This window comes from Castor canadensis, chromosome 9 (genome assembly GCF_047511655.1).
Source record: "Castor canadensis chromosome 9, mCasCan1.hap1v2, whole genome shotgun sequence".
In the NCBI taxonomy this organism is placed as follows: domain Eukaryota; kingdom Metazoa; phylum Chordata; class Mammalia; order Rodentia; family Castoridae; genus Castor; species Castor canadensis.
In genome coordinates, this window is record NC_133394.1 from 86,146,417 (window position 1) to 86,167,749 (window position 21,333).

Here is a 21,333-nt window from a genome sequence, read left to right on the forward strand (position 1 = left end):
AGGCGTGAGCCACTGGCCTCCTGCTAGGTCCTTCTTTTGTTTCAGTATTGCTGTCGTCAACCATGCTACATCCTAGTAGTTACATCGTCACGCTCATCTGTTATGGCTTGGATGTGAAGTGTCTCCCCTAAAAGACTCGTGTGTTGAAAGCATAGTTCCTAACACCATGTTCAGAGGTGGGGCTTTTGGGAAGAGACTGGTTCATGAGGGCCCTGACCTAATCAGTGGATCAGTCCACTGATGGATTCATAATTGAATGGACTCCTGGGAGGTGGTGGGAACTGAAAGATGGAGTCTCACTGGAGGAAGTAGGACACTGGGCTGTGTCTTTGAAGGGAATTCCTGTCCCTGGCCTCTTCCTTTTTCTGTTGCTTTCTTCTCCCCTGCTGCCATAAGGTGAGCAGCTTTCCTCTGCCACACCTTTCTGCCATGATGTTTCTGCCTTGACAGTTGTTTTCCTTGCTTATCATCTTAGACTCCAGGAAAAAGGATGAATTCAGAGTCCTTTGTCCCTGAAGGACTTAGTGGGGAGCTGGTCAGGAGTGGCCTGGCAAGATTGGCTAGGGGATTTAGCAGAGGTAGGTGTGGAGCTTTGAGTTGCACAGGGGGAGGTTTGAACCCTAATCCCTCTCCAGGCTCCCCAACCTGTGTGATTTGGGGTGGAATACTCACTTTACTCAGCCACTTGTTCCCTGTGTGCAAAAATCAGGTGTCACATCTCATGGGGTTGATGGGAAAGTTGAGCAAGATCACGTAGGTAACCACCCAATGTCATTGGTGACATTAGTCTCTCTCTTACCTTCTTAAAGTATTACTATCTGGTAGTAGGTTGCCCAGAAACAGAGCCAGAGAGAATTTGAGTGCAAGAAGTTTATTTTGGAGGTGAGCTTAGGAGGGTGGGTTCAGTATTGGTCAGAAAGGTGCGATCAGAATTGGCTTCCTGAAGCTAGCTGAGTCTCCTTGCACGTCTGCTCAGGGTATGTCCAGCTCTTCCACCTCCACACCACAAGACCTCCTCTCGAGAGTCTTGCTTCACCTCTTTTTTCTAAAGGAAAAAAAATCATCACCCTGTAGGGACAAGGAACAAAACTCATTTTAAAAATCACTCATCTTGGGCCTGGGCATGGTGGTGCCCATCTGTAATCCCAGCTTCTCAAGAGACAGAGGTAGGAGGATCATAGCCCATGGCCAACGCTGGGCATAGTTATCGTGAGATCCTATCTGAGAAGCAAACTAAAAACAAAAGGACTAGGTGTGGTTCAAGTGGTAGAGGACCTGCCTAGCAAGCATGAGGCCCTGAGTTCAACCCCAGTACTGCAAACCTCCCCCAGGCCCCTCAAATCCATTTATCTTATATGAAGAAGGGTAACGTGGGGTGGACATGATCAAAACATGTTAAATGTTAAAAGAAACCTACTACTTTGTGTAATTAATTTGCACTAATAAAAAAACTTTTTAATGCTAGATGTGGTGGCTTAAGCCTGTAATCCTAGCTACTTATGAGGTGGAAATCAGGAGGAGTGAGATTTGAAGCTAGACTGGGCAAAAAAAATCCATGAGACTCCATCTCATTCAATAAAAGCTAAGTGTGGTGGAGTGCAGCTGTCACCCAGCTATGCAGGAAGTATAAATAAAAGGATGTCAGTCCAGGCTGGTCCAGGCATAAACTGAAGATGCTAGCTCCGAAATAACCAAAGCAAAAAGGTGAGGAAGCATAACTCGAGTATAGATCCCTTGCCTAGCAATTGCAAGGCTCTGAGTTCAAACAAAACAACAACAAAAACAAACCCTTTTTAAAAAGGGTTCATCTTGCTAGAGGATGATTTCATTTTCTCCAACCCTCCTCTCTACCATTCATTCTTCTTCTGCACACATTCTTCTTCTGTTACTCTTCTACATACCGGGGCTGCACACACAGGCTCACGAGCATGCTTCTGGAGTCAAGCCCTAACCTCACTACCCCAGACGATCACAGAGCTCTCATAATTTTAAATGCAAAATAATGCATCTCACTACATACAATTCATATAACTGCTGCTCTGATTTATAATGACAAGCCTATCAACCTTTGGAAGCCTCACTTCCATCTTTCACCAATGAGCTTTATAAAACATGAGGTCTTATTTTTCATTCCTAATCATTGGTCAGACTTTTCATTTTACCTAATAGAATATTGTTCCTTTTCAGACTTATCATGTTAGTTATTTCAGGCCAATGTTACTTTTCCCCAGCTAGGCAATAGTATTTCCAGTGTACCAGACTGCTTCTCCATATATTGGGCTTTAATGTCAGACACAGTGAGGTTTTCAGTTCTGCTATAAGCCAGCACATGTCCCTTGGCAAGTCTTAAGTCTCAGTTTTCTCATCTGTATCTGGGAATGATCTTGTGGTATTTATGTGTTTGTTGTGAATATTAAAATGTAATGCATATGAAGTACTTAAAAGAATATCTCATATGTAATAGTATTTATTAGTTATTGTTTTTATACAAGACCAAATCTTGGTTAATCTGTTAGGCTAATAAATGAGAGAGTCATGATCTTTAAAATCCAGAAAATTTCAGTCTGGTAGAGCGCTTGCCTAGCATGCACGAAGCCCTCAAATTGGAGGGAAAACTCAGCACTGTTTTCTGGCTTGTCAAGTGGCACTTGTGTCATGTAACATGCTTCGAATCATTTTCCCTTCAAGCAGTGGACAGGGGAGCATGTTTCTGCAGCATGCTGTAGTAACCTACCAGAACCAGGCAGGTGAACTTGACACTCTGATCAAATACCATTATTATTTCGTGATGTGGGCTTTTGGAATGACATTTCCTTCCATGTGTCTTTGGTTTTAGTACTGTCAAAGAATGAAGAGGAAAAGAGAATGTATCAAAGACTATTTTGAAGAGATGAGGTAAGTTGAGGAAAAAAGAGAAAGGGAGACATATGGGGAAGGCTGTAGAAACCTTTCTCAGCAAACTTAGCAGGACTTCTACTGTCTGAAACAATAAAAACCAGACAGAATATACGAAAGACATCTTTTTCCTGTATTGGAAAATGCTATGGGCTAGATGGCCTAAATGACAGAAATTTGTCTCGCAGTTCTGGAGGCTGGAAGTCCAAGATGAAGGTGCCAGCAGGATTGGTTTCTTCTGAGGCCTTTCTCTTTGGTGTGCAGGTGGGTACCCCCTTGCTGCCTCTTTACATGGTCTCTGTGGACTCATCCCTGGCGTCTCTTTTACTGTCCAAATTTCCTCCTCTTAGAGAGATGACAGGCAGATTGGATTAGGGCCCACGATAATACTTAATCCTTTCCTTAAAGGCCCTGTCTTTAAATACAGTCACATCCCCAGGTACTAAGGGTTAGTGCTTCAGCATATGACTCTGAGGGGGATGCATTTTAATCCATAATAAGCAGGTCATTATTTATCACCATTGCCCTCCCTGAGAACAATGCCTCCAGGCTTCTTTGCTGTGGTGTAATTGTGTGAAAGCAGACAGTGCTTGTGATGGATGTGAGTCAGAGACCAACCCAAGGGAGGGGGGCTATAGTTTACTTCTCAAGGGGCTGCAGAGGAAAGAGTGGGGAGAAAGAGAGTCTGTGTCCACCCAGAATCCTGTGTTGCTTCTAGAGTTTCTGCAAGAAAGTGTGCCTTGCAGATACATTCCTTTTGCTAATTAAAGTATCACTATATATATATATATATATATATATATATTCCTTTTGAACTAATGATCAGAAAACTTCAAGTTACCAATGTTGTTTCTTCTGACGTGCAGAAGAACTGAGATGCTGACCTAGCACAAGGTCACCCCCACAAACCTCTGATTGCCATGGGAACATACTTTATTAAATGTAGCCCCCAGGCGTAAGGTTTCTGGGTAGGTTTGAAATCTGGGAGAGGAAAGGAAGGAGGCTGTGGGAATCTGCTGCAGGAGTGAGGCTTGGGGATCTGAGCAACATGATCTGTGAAAGAAGTGAGGGCGAATCCATACAGCAGTTTAAAACAGATGGGTTTTGTGAAAGCACAACCATCTCCACGGCAACCTGCAAGGGATCTGTCAGTGGCTATCAAGTGTTGTCCCCTCAAGTGTGGACAGAATCTCGGTGTCAGCTGGAGGGAGAGGACCTGGGATAGAACAAATTGAACTACCCGGAGAAGGGAGAAGACAAGATGAGGTTAGTGCTTTGAGCCTTGGGAAGATTCCCGGAGTGGCAGAGCAGATGTCAGAAGTCACCGGCTTCTTTTTCTTCTATGAGTGTGGAATGGCTATGCACCTCCCTTCCTTGCTCTAGGCTTTCATAACCTATGCACACTTGCCATTCATATGATAACTTATTTGCTTACATTTCCCATGACAGATCTGCAGCAAATAAAATCAAATAGTCTGAATCCTTCAAACAACCAGTAGCTGCTTTTGTTGCTGTTGTATGCATGTGCTCTGTTCAGAACGCTGTGTTAGGTGTTGAGGTTATACAAAGCAATGAAACTAAGCCTGGGTCCTGCCCTTGGGAGGCTCCTTGCCCTCAGGAGGCTCACAATCCAGGCGGGTTGATGCACAGTGGTATGACAAGAATGAGTGACAATGTGAGGTGACAGGTGCTTCAAATGAATGGTTCAGACAGTGAGCTCCACGGGAATTCCAAAAAGCAGCCTTGCATCCAGGGCTGGAGTAAGCAGGGAGAAGTCCCGGATGGGGTGGGCCTGGAGCTAGCCTCTACTGAAAGCAGGACTGAGGCAGGAGTGCGTGTGGGCAGTGGTTCAGGGGAAAAGAGCAGACTATGGGGAGAAGAGCAGTCAGGTCACGTCTATGGAAAATGACGTCAAGGCTCAGGGTGTCAGGACTCCAAAATGGAGCTCAGATTTTATCCTGTGGACAGTGAGTTTGGAGCAAGAGAGGTGTTTGTGTGTTTGGAAAATAATGTGGTAGGATGTTTAGTCTAATAGCCAAGTACAGGCTGCACTGGAGAAGGAGGAACTGGAGATGGGGAGATTGAGTGGGAAACTGCTTCAGGGAATAGGAAGGAGGTTGCAGGAATGAGGGAAAGGAATGAGTACTGAGAAAGAAGAGACTCTGACTCTCACAGAGGTAGAGTATAGGTAGGGAAGGAGCTGTCCCTTTGAAAGTGATGCCTACTAGGTATTAAGCCACATGTTAATTAAAAAGATAAGAAGAAAGCCTGGTGTGGTGGTACATGCCTATAATCCCAGCACTCTGGAGTCAGAGGCAAGAGGATGGAGAGTTGGTGGCCAATCTGGGCTATAATAGCAAGACCTTGTCTCACAAACAAACAAACAAACAAGCAAACAGAATAACAAGAAAGTTCTTGCCCTTAAGTAGCTCGCAACCTAGTAGAGGACAAGCGAGATTATAGATGGTGGATGTAGAGCTGTTTAAAGAAAGGACTGGTCAATTCTGGGCAGGATGGGAGGAGGCCGTGCCAAGAAAGGCGTATCAGAGATGATGTTGAGCTGCGTATGGGAGGGGGCTTACTTTAAGGTCCTGTTTGGCTTCTGAAATGGTTTTGAGCTGAGGCAGACTGACTGACCTGGAAACATCCTTTTTTCCATTTGTTGCTCCTTAGAGCAGGACTCCAGGAAGAAAGACAAGGATGAGGCTTGATCCTGCCCTGGAGGAACTGCCCATCTAGTAGGGGAAAACAGCATCCATTCAAAAATCTGAGTTGAGACCCCACTACTCACCAGCGGGTACTATGGGAGCTGGGACACAGGAAGGAACAACACAGCTCAAATTCCCTCTCCTTGTGGAGACCACATTCTGTTACAGAATGCACTCTAACAAAACACAGAATCAGGCTAACCTGTAAAAGGCAAGTCGAGGGAAAGTTCCGAGGTGTAAAGAAAGAAAAGGAGCAATGGGCCTGTGATCAGGGACTGAATGGCAGGTTCAAGTGCAGTTGTGATGTCAGGAGGGAGTTGGGCGAAGGTCAGGTCAGATGCAGAATAACTCTGATCGCTGCCTGCCCCTTGTACAGTGATGCCCTTACTGCTTTACCTGGAGGCATCTTCATAGCTGTGACAACTGAGGCCAGGCATGAGTGACTCTATCTGTGTGTTTTGTGCCCCTTGGGACTGCCTCTCAGTTTGAGAAGCTGTCATCCCATCTTCTCTGAGCTTTGCAAATGCCAGTTCTCACCACTGCGTTTATCCAAAGGCTGATGGGGCCCAGCAAAGTTGACTCACCTGCTTCCAGGCCCACATTAACAGAGCCGTGTCCCTGTCACCCACACCCAAATCCTGTCACACTGATCCAAAGCTTATGTACTGGTGTTATACAGAGTCATCTCTGGAGAGAAACTAGGTGTTGTGGGTTGAATTGTGTCACTCAGATTTACATGTAGAAATCTTGCCTTCCAATGCCTCAGAATGGGCTTTTGTTTGGAGATAGGGTCTGTATGAAGTCACCAAATTAAAATGAGATCATGGGAGGGGGCCCTAACCCAATATGACATGTCTTTATTAAGAGATAAATTTGGATACGGATACACACACAGGGAGAATGTGGTATGGAGATGAAGGCAGAAATGGTAGTGATGCTTCCATAGTCCAAGGAACACTAATAAATGCTAAGGAATGCCAAGAAATGCCAGCAAACTGCCAGAAGCCAGGGGAACAGATTCTAATCTCACTCACAGCCTTGGAAGAAGCCAACTCACTGTCACCTTGGTTCCTGGCTTCTAGCTTCCAGTGCTGTAGAAAATACGGCTCTGTTGGTTAAGCCCTCAGGCTGCGGCACTAACACAGTAGGTCAGCAGCTCTGAAGTCATCAGGGAACTTGCTGCACTGCTGCCTCTGCCACACAGTCACTGCCCTGAGACCCCTTCCAGATTGCTGTGGAAATCAGTGCCTCTGCTAAGTGCTCTGAGAGTCTCAGAAATTCATTTGTGATTGGCTGGTCCTCTGCTCACTCTTAGGAGCCCTCAACATATGAAGACGTCATCTTTCCTGGCCCATGTACCTTTCTGAGGCCTCTTACCACTGAAAGCATAGTCCAGGATACGTCCTGTTAGGCAAGTGCTGTACCACTGAGCTACACCCTCAGCCCTGGATATGCCCTAGACAGGTGTCAGACTCCTGAAAATCTCAGTTAAAGATGAAAACCTCAGTATGTATTTGGCAGTTTACAAGGTTATATAGCATTTTAACTCACTCAGAGTTTCACTCAAACTCCTGGCAATGAAGAGCAGAGAATCATTGCGGTTATCTCACCAGCAGCGGCTCTGTTGGGGCTGAAGAGTGAGGGAGTCACAGCTAGGAGTTAAGCAACTCCTCTGGGCAAAGAGCAGATCAATAATCTCTTGGTAGAGCCAGTTTCACCAAAGCTTGGGTCTGGGGAGTGGATCTCTTCCTGAAGAGATTGGCAGAAGGGTCCCAGTCCCTGTGGTCCCCTCTCAGTGCACTTCTGGGGATGAGCAGATTGCTCTGGACTCTCTGTCTTCATTTCCAGAATCTTCTAGAATGTCTCCTCTTCTTACAGGGCTTTTTTGGTCTTCATCTCACATTTTATTTAATTTTTATTTTATTGTTTATACATTTACTCACCTGTGTATACAGGTGAGTTTCTTCTGTGCAGAACCTGTTCTGTTCTCTTGTTCTCCTATTTTGTTACAGAGAAAACATAGGAGATACTAAGACAGCATTTTTGCTAGTCTGAGATAAAGATAGCTATACAGAGAGATTCCTAGCATTGCTTCCATGCATGCACTTGTGTATTGCAACCCACATTGGTTCATCTCTACCAGACCTCTTCACTACTTTCTGGTCCCCTTCCCATAGTGGCCTCTGCCAGCTTAAGATTACTTTATTTGCTCCTCAGCAGGGAGCACGTCAACCACATTCAAGTTTTAGGTTTCCTTTCCTTTCCCTATTCCTCCTGAGCACATTCTCCCCTTAGTGTGTGACCCATGTCCAGTAATATTCTTGCATTTGTTTTATGTCTACAATCCACATATGAGGGAGAACATGTGATTTTTGACCTTCTGAGCCTGGCTAACTTCATTTAAGATGATGTTCTTCAGTTCCATCCATTTACTTGTGAATGACAAAATTTCATTCTTCTTGGTGGCTGAGTAAAATTCCATTGTGTATAAATACCACATTTTCTTGATCCATTCGTCAGTGGTGGGGCATCTTGGCTGTTTCCATAACTTGGCTGTTGTGAATAGTGCTGCAATAAACATGGGTGTACAAGTGCCTCTGGAGTAACCTGTGTTACATTTCTTTGTGTATATCCCCAAGAGTGGGATTGCTGGATCATATGGCAGATCTATGTTTAGATATTTAAGAAGCCTCCATATTGTTTTCCAAAGTGGTTGTACTAGCTTACATTCCCACCAGCAGTGTGTGAGGATTCTTTTTTACCCACATCTTCACCAACATTTGTTGTTGGTGGTGTTCTTGATGGTAGCTAACAGGAGTAGTAACAGGTAGTAACAGGGGTGAGGTGGAATCTTAGTGTGGTTTTGATTTGCATTTCCTTTATGGCCAGGGATGATGAACATTTTTTCATGTGGTTTTGGCCATTTGATCTCCTGCCTTTGAAAAAGTTCAGTTGTCCACTTTTCTATTGGTTCATTGATTTTTGGGGAGTTTAGTTTTTTTCAGCTCCCTGTGTATTCTGGTTACTCTGATGTATAGCTAGCAAATATTTTCTCCCATTCCGTGGAGAATTTAGAGGCCATTTCTTTGGATGTGCAGAAGCTTTTTAATTTTATGTAGTTCCATTTATCCATCCTTTGTCTTAGTTGCTGGGCTGCTGGAGTTCTACTGAGGAAGTCCTTGCCTATATCTATTGCTTCCAGAGTATTCCCTGCTCTTTCCTGTACTGACTACAAGGTTTTAGGTCTCATATTAAGGTCCTTAATCCACTTTGAGTTTCATGCTAGTTCAGGGTTACAGACATGGATCTAGTTTCAGTTTTCTGCAGGCAGATAACCACTTTTCTCAGCAACATTTGTTGAAGAGGCTGTCTTTTCTCCGTTGTATGTTTTTGGTGCCTTTGTCAAAAATAAGTTGGGTGAGGCTGTGTCGATTCATATCCGGGTCCTCTATTCTGTTCCACTGGTCTTCATATCTGTTTTTGTGCCAGTACCATGCTGTTTTTACTGCTATGGCTCTGTTGTGTAGTTTGAAGTCAGGTATTGTGATACTTGCAGCATTGCTCTTTCTGCTCAGTATTGCCTTGGCTATTCATGGTCTTTTGTGTTTCCAAATGAACTTGGGGGTAGATTTTTCAATTTCTGTGATGAATGTCATTAGGATTTTGATGGGAATTGCATTGAACATGTAGATTACTTTTGGGAGTATAGACATTTTTACTATGTTGATTCTGCCAATTCATGAGCATGGGAGATCTCTCCACCTTCTGTAGTCTTCTTCGATCTCTTTCTTCAGTGGTTCATAGTTCTCCTTATAGAGGTTATTCCTAGGTATTTGATTTTTTTTGAGGCTATTGTAAATGGAATTGTTTTCCTATATTCTTTCTCAATTTGTTCATTGTTGGTGTATAAAAAGGCTACTGATTTTTGTAAGTTGATTTTGTATCCTGCTATTTTGCTGAAGCTGTTTATGGTGTCTACAAGTTTTTGGGTCTTTGAGGTATAGGATCATGTCATCAGAAAATAGGGATACTTTGACTATTTCTTTACCCATTTGTATTCCTTTTATTTCTTCTTCTTGCCTTGTTGCTCTGACTAGGAATTCCAGGACTGTGTTCAATAGGAGACCCCACCAGTAATTCAGTTATTTTCTGTTGTTTACTTTTTTGGAGTCTCAGAAGCACTCAGAAATGAACATTATCTCAAATGTGGCCTTGCTATGGCCATTAATGGATTCTGCATTGCAAAGGCATTTGAAGCTGGTGGCCTACTTTTTTTGGGTGGCACTAGGGTTTGAACACAAGGCCTTATGTTTTCCAGCAGGCCCTCTACCACTTGAGCCTCTCTGCCAGCTCTTTTTATGTTGGTTACTTGTATGCCCAGGCCAGTATGGACCTCAATCCTTTTATTTGTGCTTTCCTGTACAGCTAGGATGGCAAGTACACACCACTGCACCCAGCCATTGGTTTTACCCAGGCCTTGAATCAGGAACATCCTGATCTCTGCCTACTGAGGACCTAGGGTCACAGGCTTGAGCCCCTGTGCCTGGCTTTGTTGCTATTGTTTAATCTGTATCCTGTTGATATTTTCTTCTCCTGAAGTTTATAAATGTGTTTATGTCACTCTTAAAAAAATAACCTGAGAGATTGCCCGGAGAACAATGATATTTATTTGGAAATACATTCCAGTTGAATGACAGAGCATTGCAAAGGAAATATGTGTGCCATAATAAATAATGGTCCTATTCATAAGTGGAGGCAAGGGAAGCTTTTTTTTTTTGTAATTACTTGATTTTATTTTATACTAGGTGGGGGACACAAAGCAATCCTCCTTAATAAAGTTGACAGCTTCACTCAGAACATTTTTAATAATGCACATTAAAAAATGTATTCATCTTACAAATTGTTCTGTGATCCAAATATACAATAGCTTGGAAAACAATGTATGGAAAACAAAAGCCAATGTAAAAAGACAGATTAAAACAACTAGAACAGTACAGGTTTTATATGGCTCAGATTTTACAGTTTTTTTACAGCATCATCAATGTTAGAATATCCTTCAGCTGTCTCTATTGCTCCGGATTTAAAGAAATACCTTTTCTTCCTGGTCTCATTTCACCTTCCTGATCCATCCAATATTCTCTAATATCAATTAGAGCCTTTCCTTTAAAGTCCTGAACACTGACATATGTCATTTTCCCAATCTGAAACGTGTTATCATCTTTGCTGCTGCTGTGCTTGGAAGACGCCAGAGCTGTTGAGGTTTCACCACTGTTTTGCTTCTTTACAGGTTTTTCTGGAGCAGTCTGCTTTTCCCTCTTCAACTTTTTGTCAACTTCACTGTCAGAATTGCTTCCAGAAGAGCTCGAAGAAATAAGTTCCTTTGATTTAGGCATTGCTCCGCTCCTGTAGTCCAAACAGCCTCTCGCTTGCTCACTTTGGACTCAAAGAGAAGCTTTTAAAGACAAAAATGGAGAGGAAGACAGCAGATATTTTGCACAATAATCCTTGGCCACAATGATTGATACAAAAAAATGGCATGAGGTTGAGGTTGAACAGACAGTTGCTGAGCAGATATCCTTGTAGAAGTACTTTCCGTATAAGGTTGTGGTAGACTCTGTGTAAACTTGTGGCAGTCTTTTGTGACAGTTATTATCAGACAGTCATGTGTAAAAACCCTTCTTTCATAACCTCTAAGCTTTCTTTACTTCTTTTGTTTGTTTAGTGTTGACACAAGCAACTCCATTTTGATTCTGGTAACTCACATTGCTTTCACACATAGAATATGCCAGGTAGAAAGCTAAAGACTATATGCAATTCTGTTCATTTGTCACAATACCTATGATGGAGGCACTAAAATTATCCCCTTGACTCTACAAAGTGAGCCGTGTAGCATAAGTGCTGGCACTGAGGCATGTGCCTGCCTACAGGCTCCTGGGTCCTTCTTCACTGCTGCTTCACACAATAACTGATTTGGGTTTGCATGCCAGCTGTCACTTACAGCTATGCGATCTTGGGCAATTTAATTCCTCTCACTGAGTTTTGGCTTCCTCGCCTGTAAAATGAAAATAGAAAGACTGATGACGACATAGACTATTCAGATCAACTCAATTTCCCACTCTCTGCACCGGGCCCCACTCAAGATGTTGGGAGTCTAAGTTGGGATGGGTCCTGTCTCGTCTAGGGAGTTCCAGTGTGACTGGGGGTGGGGGGAAGGAAAGAGGAGAGATGCACAGGACTTTGGGAGTCCACAATAGAAGTTTGCCCAGACACTTGGAGTTCAGGGTAACCATCTGAAGGAAATGATGACTAAATTGGGACCTACAGGACTTTCCACAGAGGACCCACACAGATGAAGGCACGAGAGGGTGAAGTCATAGCAGCTCAGAGTGACTGGAGTGTGAGTGACAGGAGGGGCTGAGAATAAAGGTGGAGACAGGTGGGGAGGGTGCCTCTGTGGAGGTGAGGTGCCATGGAAGGGTTTTTCGGATGAGAGTGAAGTGTTTGGAGTCATGTTTTGACAGTGTGGTAGTTCTGTAAAGAGTGGACTTGGGAAGGGTGAGACTACAGATAAGGAGACCCTGGAAGGGTTGTACTGTTAGTCCGGGTGAGAGATGGTGACAGCTATATGTAGGAAAGAAAGAGCACGGCATGGAGGAGACTGAATTTGACAGGTCTTGAGGAGGATTGCATGGACATGGAGTTGGAGAACAGGAACGTTTAGCCAGCACTGAGTACTCAGGGTGTAGCAGGCATAGTCTAAACGTATTGCATAGGAGAATTCCAAGATGGCGGCTAGAGGTAGGAAGCAGAAAGCGAGCCTCCTATAGTGAAATCTTGGAGAGACGCTGGAGACACACTTTGCAGGCATAATCACCGAGAAAAGGCATAACTTTGACTCCTCCACATCTCCAGCCGGCGCAGAGAATCTCCACTTCACGTTAAACGGAGAAACGAGGAGGCCCCCAGGCTGCCAGTGGCCGGCGCCCATACGGCTTGGGAAGACGCGGACCAGGTGAGCTTTGCGGTACCACGGTAGCCCCACAGACAAGCCTGGGCCAGAGCAGTATAGCCCCCTGGACAGACTGACCTCCACCAGGGAAAAAAAGAGAAACTGAGTACTAAGCAATAAGAACAGTTAAGACAGCTGGAAAGAGGGTGGGGCGCCCTGAGCGCTGAAGATTGGGGGAAGGGAAGCCTTCCCGGGACTGTAAATAAACGAGCCGGGTGGGCTGGAGAGCCTCTGGCGGGAGCGGGGCGCGCCCAGCAACCAGGAGCAGGAAAGCTTGTAAGAGGAGGGAAGACCCACTTCCCACGTGAACTGTAAATAAACACGCAGGCCTGACAACGCGGGGCAGTGTCACCTTTCCCAGTGCTTGGAAAGGGGAAAGCCTGTGGCAGAGGCCCCCCGCACAGGAGAACTCTGAGCAAACAAAGCCTGTGGGACCAGGTGAGTGCTAGCTCACCTCAGAGATCTGCATAAATAACACCGCCAGCTACAGGCTGAGAGCAGCAGGCAGGCAAGCCACAGTTGCAGATACCACTCTCAGAACTGCCTCCAGACGCTTTTTTTTCTTTTTCTCCCTATCTTTGATGACAGAACAACCGAATTACACCTGCAAGCCGAAAAACTTACTGAAACTGTATTGCATTTGAACTGGGGACACTTGGTGGGGCTTTTTTTTTTTTTTTTTATCTTCTGTGTGTGTGTGAGTGTAGTTTTGTTCTATTCTATGCATCCCCTTTGATGAGACAACTACAGAACAACATCTGAGGCACCAACTCCAGGACTGGAGATTGAGACGGACATCCAAATTATTAAGACTGAAATTGGATTGCATATAAACTTGGAAGTTTTTTGGTTTTTTTTTTAATTTTCTATTTTCCATTTTATTTTAATTCATTTTTATATATAGATATTACTTTCATATACTTCTTTTTTATTTTTTTTATCTTTGATTTTCAATCCTCTCTCTGTCTCTCTATTGTCTGTTCAGCTTACTGTCGATTAGCACACTAACACTCCCTGTTTATACCTTTGAAACTCTCTTGTCTGATACCTTGTTCTGCTTTCTCCCTCTTGTCTGTATATTTGTTTTCCCCTTTTCTTTAACTTCTTGCTTTCCATCTCAGCTCACTCTTCCATTCTCAATATTACCATTGTTATTATTACAAGCTAGAAAGTACTTAATTACACACAGTACAGGGACAGTAACAACACCAAGGACAATGACAGGAAGACAGAAAAAACAAGGAAACCAGTTTCCCCACAGCAAAAAATTAGTACAGGAACCAGAGGGGAATGAAGAGAACAGAAACTCAGAGCCAGACTCCAACAAAATGAAGATAAACTATGCCAAAGGACCCAATGAAGCCCACAAGAATAATTTAAAAGAAGACATACTACAAGTACTCAATGAGAATTTTATAGAGATGATACTGGATAGGGTCAACCAAAATGTACAGGAGACACTCAAGAAATTCCAAGACAATAAAAATAGAGAATTTGAAAAAGCAAAAGAAGAAATAAAGGAAGCCATAGAAGCACTGTATAAACACCAAAGTGAAAGAGAGAACACAATGAATAAATGGACAAATGAACTCAGGACAAAAATAGACAACAATAAAGAAGAAAACAGCCAGGATATGGAAAACCTCAGAAAAAAGAACGAAACAGAACTGCAAAACAAAACGGAAGGCCAATCCAGCAGAATAGAACAAACAGAAGACAGAATCTCAGAACTTGAAGATGAAATGGTAATTAAAGGAAAAACTGAAGAACTATTAATTAAACAACTCAAGACCTGTGAAAAGAAAATGCAAGAACTCACTGACTCCATCAAAAGACCAAACTTGAGAATCATGGGCATCAAAGAAGGAGAAGAGGTGCAAGCGAAGGGAATGCGTAATATATTCAACAAAATAATAACGGAAAATTTCCCAAATCTAGAGAAAGATATTCCCATACAAATGCAAGAGGCCTCCAGGACACCAAACAGACCAGATCAAAATAGAACTACTCCATGACATATCATCATTAAAACAACAAGTTCAGAAACTAAGGAAAGAATATTGAAGGCTGTAAGAGAGAAAAAACAAGTAACATACAAAGGTAAACCCATCAAAATCACAGCAGACTTCTCAACAGAAACATTAAAAGCAAGAAGAGCGTGGGGTGAGATCTTCCGGGCACTGAATGAAAATAACTTCAACCCCAGGATACTCTACCCAGCAAAGCTATCATTCAAAATAGATGGAGCAATAAAAGTCTTCCATGATAAGCAGAAACTAAAACAATATGTGACCACAAAGCCACCATTACAAAAGATTCTGCAAGGGATCCTGCACACAGAAAGTGACACCCAACTTAACCATGAAAAGACAGGCAGCACCAAACCACAGGATAATAAAAAGCAAGACAGTAGAGAGTAACATCAAGTTAGGTACACACAATCAAACCTTCAAACAACTAAGATAACTAAATGGCAGGAATCACCACATACCTATCAGTACTAACACTTAATGTTAATGGACTTAATTCACCCATCAAAAGACACCATTTGACAAAATGGATTAAAAAAGAAGATCCAAGAATTTGTTGCTTACAGGAGACTCATCTCACCGACAGAAATAAGCATATGCTTAGGATGAAAGGCTGGAAGAAGATTTACCAAGCCAATGGCCCCCGAAAACAAGCAGGAGTAGCAATACTTATCTCTGACAAAGTAGACTTCAAACCTACATTGATCAAACGAGATTAAGAAGGACATTCCATACTAATAAAAGGGGAAATAGACCAAAAGAAAATAATAATCATCAATCTGTACGCACCCAATGTCAACGCACCCAATTTCATCAAACATACCCTGAAAGACATAAAAGCATATATAAACGCCAACACAGTGGTTCTGGGAGACTTTAACACTCCATTATCATCAATAGATAGGTCATCCAAACAAAAACTCAATAAAGAAATCCAAGATCTAAAATATGCAATAGATCAAGTGGACCTAGTAGATGTCTACAGAACATTTCATCCAACCTCTACACAATATACATTCTTCTCAGCAGCCCATGGAACCTTCTCCAAAATAGATCATATCCTAGGGCACAAAACAAGTCTCAGCAAATATAAGAAAATAGAAATAATACCGTGCATACTATCTGACCACAATGCAGTAAAAGTAGAACTCAACAACAAAAGTAAAGACAAAAACCATGCAAACAGCTGGAAACTAAATAACTCATTACTTAATGAAGAATGGATCATCAATGCAATAAAAGAGGAAATTAAAAAGTTCCTGGAAGTCGATGAAAATGAAAACACAACCTACCGGAACCTATGGGACACAGCTAAGGCAGTCTTGAGAGGAAAGTTTATAGCTATGAGTGCATATATTAAAAAGATTGAAAGATCCCAAATCAATGACCTAATGATACATCTCAAACTCCTAGAAAAACAAGAACAAGCAAATCCCAAAACAAATAGAAGGAGAGAAATAATAAAAATAAGAGCTGAAATCAACGAAATATAAACCAAAAAAACCATACAAAGAATTAATGAAACAAAAAGTTGGTTCTTTGAAAAAATAAACAAGATCGATAGACCCCTGGCAAACCTGACTAAAATGAGGAGAGAAAAAACCCAAATTAGTAGAATTAGGAATGCAAAAGGGGAGATAACAACAAACACCATGGAAGTCCAGGAAATCATCAGAGACTACTTTGAGAACCTATATTCAAATAAATTTGAAAATCTAAAAGAAATGGACAGATTTCTAGATACATATGATCATCCAAAACTGAACCAAGAGGAAATTAATCACCTGAATAGACCTATAACACAAAATGAAATTGAAGCAGCAATCAAGAGTCTCCCCAAAAAGAAAAGTCCAGGACCTGATGGATTCTCTGCTGAATTCTATCAGACCTTTAAAGAAGAACTGATACCAACCCTCCTTAAACTGTTCCACGAAATAGAAAGGGAAGGAAAACTGCCAAACACATTTTATGAAGCCAGTATTACACTTATCCCAAAACCAGGCAAAGACACCTCCAAAAAGGAGAACTATAGGCCAATCTCCTTAATGAACATTGATGCAAAAATCCTCCACAAAATAATGGCAAACCGAATTCAACAACACATCAAAAAGATTATTCACCACGACCAAGTAGGCTTCATCCCAGGGATGCAGGGGTGGTTCAACATACAAAAATCAATAAACGTAATAAACCACATTAACAGAAGCAAAGATAAAAACCACTTGATCATCTCAATAGATGCAGAAAAAGCCTTTGATAAGATCCAACATCATTTCATGATAAAAGCTCTAAGAAAACTAGGAATAGAAGGAAAGTTCCTCGACATTATAAAAGCTATATATGACAAACCTACAGCCAGCATTATACTTAACGGAGAAAAATTAAAACCATTCCCTCTAAAATCAGGAACCAGACAAGGATGCCCACTATCCCCACTCCTATTCAACAAAGTACTGGAATTCCCAGCCAGAGCAATTAGGCAAGAAGAAGGAATAAAAGGAATACAAATAGGTAAAGAAACTGTCAAAATATCCCTATTTGCAGACGACATGATCCTATACCTTAAAGACCCAAAAAACTCTACTCAGAAGCTTCTAGACATCATCAATAGCTATAGCAAGGTAGCAGGATATAAAATCAACATAGAAAAATCATTAGCATTTCTATACACTAACAATGAGCAAACGGAAAAAGAATGTATGAAAACAATTCCATTTACAATAGCCTCAAACAAAATCAAATACCTAGGTGTAAACCTAACAAAAGATGTGAAAGACCTCTACAAGGAAAACTATACACTTCTGAAGAAAGAGATTGAGGAAGACTATAGAAAGTGGAGAGATCTCCCATGCTCATGGATTGGTAGAATCAACATAGTAAAAATGTCGATACTCCCCAAAGTAATCTACATGTTTAATGCAATTCCCATCAAAATTCCAATGACATTCATTAAAGAGATTGAAAAATCTACTGTGAAATTTATATGGAAACACAAGAGGCCACGAATAGCCAAGGCAATACTCAGTCAAAAGAACAATGCAGGAGGTATCACAATACCTGACTTCAAACTATATTACAAAGCAATAACAATAAAAACAGCATGGTACTGGCACAAAAACAGACATGAAGACCAGTGGAACAGAATAGAGGATCCAGATATGAAGCCACACAACTATGAGCAACTTATCTTTGACAAAGGAGCTAAAAATATACGATGGAGAAATAGCAGCCTCTTCAACAAAAACTGCTGGGAAAACTGGTTAGCAGTCTGCAAAAAACTGAAACTAGATCCATGTATATCACCCTATACCAAGATTAACTCAAAATGGATCAAGGATCTTAATATCAGACCCCAAACTCTTAAGTTGATACAAGAAAGAATAGGAAATACTCTGGAGTTAGTAGGTATAGGTAAGAACTTTCTCAATGAAATCCCAGCAGCACAGCAACTAAGAGATAGCATAGATAAATGGGACCTCATAAAACTAAAAAGCTTCTGTTCATCAAAAGAAATGGTCTCTAAACTGAAGAGAACTCCCACAGAGTGGGAGAAAATATTTGCCAATTATACATCAGACAAAGGACTGATAACCAGAATATACAGGGAACTTAAAAAACTAAATTCTCCCAAAACTAATGAACCAATAAAGAAATGGGCACGTGAACTAAACAGAACTTTCTCAAAAGAAGAAATTCAAATGGCCAGAAAACACATGAAAAAATGCTCACCATCTCTAGCAATAAAGGAAATGCAAATTAAAACCACGCTAAGATTCCACCTCACCCCTGTTAGAATAGCCATCATCAGCAACACCACCAACAACAGGTGTTGGTGAGGATGCAGGGAAAAAGGAACCCTCTTACACTGTTGGTGGGAATGTAGACTAGTACAACCACTCTGGAAAAAAATTTGGAGGCTACTTAAAAAGCTGGACATCGATCTACCATTTGATCCAGCAATACCACTCTTGGGGATATACCCAAAAGACTGTTACTCCAGAGGCACCTGCACATCCATGTTTATTGTGGCACTATTCACAGTAGCCAAGTTATGGAAACAGCCAAGATGCCCCAGCACAGATGAATGGATTAAGAAAATGTGGTATCTATACACAATGGAATTCTATGCAGCCATGAAGAAGAACAAAATGTTATCATTCGCTGGTAAATGGATGGAACTGGAGAACATCATTCTGAGTGAGGTTAGCCTGGCCCAAAAGACCAAAAATCGTATGTTCTCCCTCATATGTGGACATTAGATCAAGGGCAAACACAACAAGGGGATTGGAGTATGAGCACATGATAAAAGCGAGAGCACACAAGGGAGGGGTGAGGATAGGAAAGACACCTAAAAAACTAGCTAGCATTTGTTGCCCTTAATGCAGAGAAACTAAAGCAGATACCTTAAAGCAACTGAGGCCAATAGGAAAAGGGGACTAGGAACTAGAGAAAAGGTTAGATCAAAAAGAATTAACCTAGAAGGTAACACCCATGCACAGGAAATCAATGTGAGTCAATGCCCTGTATAGCTATCCTTATCTCAACCAGCAAAACCCCTTGTTCCTTCCTATTATTGCTTATACTCTCTCTACAACAAAATTAGAGATAAGGGCAAAATAGTTGCTGCTGGGTATTGAGGGGGGGTAGCGGGAGGGGGTGGAGTGGGTGGTAAGGGAGGGGGTGGGGGCAGGGGCGAGAAATGAACCAAGCCTTGTATGCACATATGAATAATAAAAGAAAAATGAAAAAAAAAATAAATAAACGTATTGCATATTTTAACTCGCTCCCCATGCAAGAGGTTTTATAGATAAAGAAGTTGAGGCACAGAAAGGCTAAGTGACTTGACCCAAAGACATGTGTCTAGCAAGGGACTAGTCCATGATACTCAAAGTCAGTAGTGTGGCCTTGTCACCTGCCCTCTTCATCCCTGTGCTATGCCTGCCCTGACTGGTCCAGGAGGGCAGGAGAGAGAAGGTGTCTAGATGTCCCCCCACCACTGCCAGATATACCACTTGGTTGACCAGGTCAACAGTAGTGCTGTTTCCTGAGAATTCTAGAAAGGAGCAGAGAAAGATGTTTCAGTATAACACATGTGTAGTGTGAGCTGCCTGTAAACAGCTGTGGAAGGGGTCAGCCCAGGCCAATGCCCTGTCTCCTGGAGCCTTCTGTCATTGAGCCACAGGGACCCCCCCAAACCTATGCTACAGCCTTATACTACTTCAGCTTTAGATGACAGATTGGTAAGAAGAAAATGGTGGTGCAGGTTCTGAAATTTCCCAAATTCAAGGTGATTCCTCTTTGTTTCCAGTCCACTGACTGGCTGACCGAGTACAATGTGATGGTTTGACAGAAAAAAAAAAAAAAAATAACATGGCTGTGCTAACTTTCAGTGTTCTGGGCATGAAATTAAATTTCACATTGTATTATCCATGTGAAGACTTGTCACCACAAGACTGGCCAGGCAGATTTGATTTAGGGGGTTAAGTTTTGAGAAATGAGAAGAAATAAAATATGGAATAGGATAACAGTAGATATTAGATCACCCCAAAATTGTATTTTTGGGGTCTTGCTATGTAACTCAGGCTAGCCTTGAGCTTTTGACTCTCTTGTCTCTGCCTCCCAAGTGTTGGCCTTACAAGTATGTGCCACCATACCTGGCAAGATTAAACAAATTAAAAAAAATTATCAGTTGGCATTTAGTCCTTTTGGATAAGTAGGTTTAATTTTATCTCCTCTTCTGTATGTTTGACCAAGGGGCATTAGACAGATTCTACAGCTGAAGTTTGGAAGCTCCCTATTAATTTTTTCCTTTCTTGGACCTTTATTCTTTCGCTCTCTCCCACCCCATATTTTTCCTCCTAATTGCGTGGTTTGGTCTGGCTATGGGCTACTTTCCAAGTTCTGAAGATAAAGCCAAGATCAGGCTCCTTCCCTGCAGCCACCTGAATATTCTCCCCACTCAGACCTTCTGGCACCTTCTGGCTTTGCTACTGTCTCTGTCCATGAGGGGTTGGATCTCATTGCCACTGCTCTCTGTGCAGTGTTCAAGGAGTGTTCACTCAGTTCTGTGTTCTGGCCCTCAAACCTTGTCACTTCTGTCAATATAACAAGTGAAATATAGGTCAACTTCACAGATCCCAGGGTTAAAAATAAAACCATTGCCCTGATGCCCTGCAGGTTTGTAGATTAGCCTGGTTTCCCCTTTTTTCTCCACCACTCTGCTTCTAAATAGCTTCTTGGAGCTAAGTATTGGTGCCACCCCAAAAGGAGAGGGACCCTGAACACAGAAGAGGAGCTGAAAGGATCTCGTTGGCAGACACTATTCCTGAAGGGAAATTGTAAATAGCAGCCCTGAGCAGCTTCCCTCCCAGTCCTGGGGTGCGGTACTGCTGGGAAGGGGAGGTGAGTCCTGGATGGGATCTTGTGAGGGGTCCCTATCCATCTGGGAACCAGCTAGTGACCAGGAGTGGAATGAAGCAGTTTTGTTAAAAGGACTCATCACTTCACCTTCTCATTCCTAGTTCTGTCTCAGAAGATTTAGCCCATATTCTGTGATACTGAAATCTGGAAAGTGAAAGGCAGAGTCTTCATTTTAATTTTCAGTAACTGCACGTGTCTGCACTTTCACCCTTCTCTTTCCCCTTCTCTCAGGGGAAATGCACCTTCATTCTGTTTTGCCTCCTGAAAACCA

At 42.2% G+C, this 21,333-nt stretch overlaps 1 protein-coding gene and 1 pseudogene across 1 annotated transcript in view; one reads left to right on the forward strand and one right to left on the reverse strand.

The window, feature by feature from the left end:
• The window catches only part of Scd5 (stearoyl-CoA desaturase 5), a 149,089-nt gene that overhangs the window by 20,723 nt on the left and 107,033 nt on the right, over positions 1-21,333 (forward strand).
• LOC109674210 (activated RNA polymerase II transcriptional coactivator p15 pseudogene) lies at positions 10,670-10,996 on the reverse strand (annotated as a pseudogene).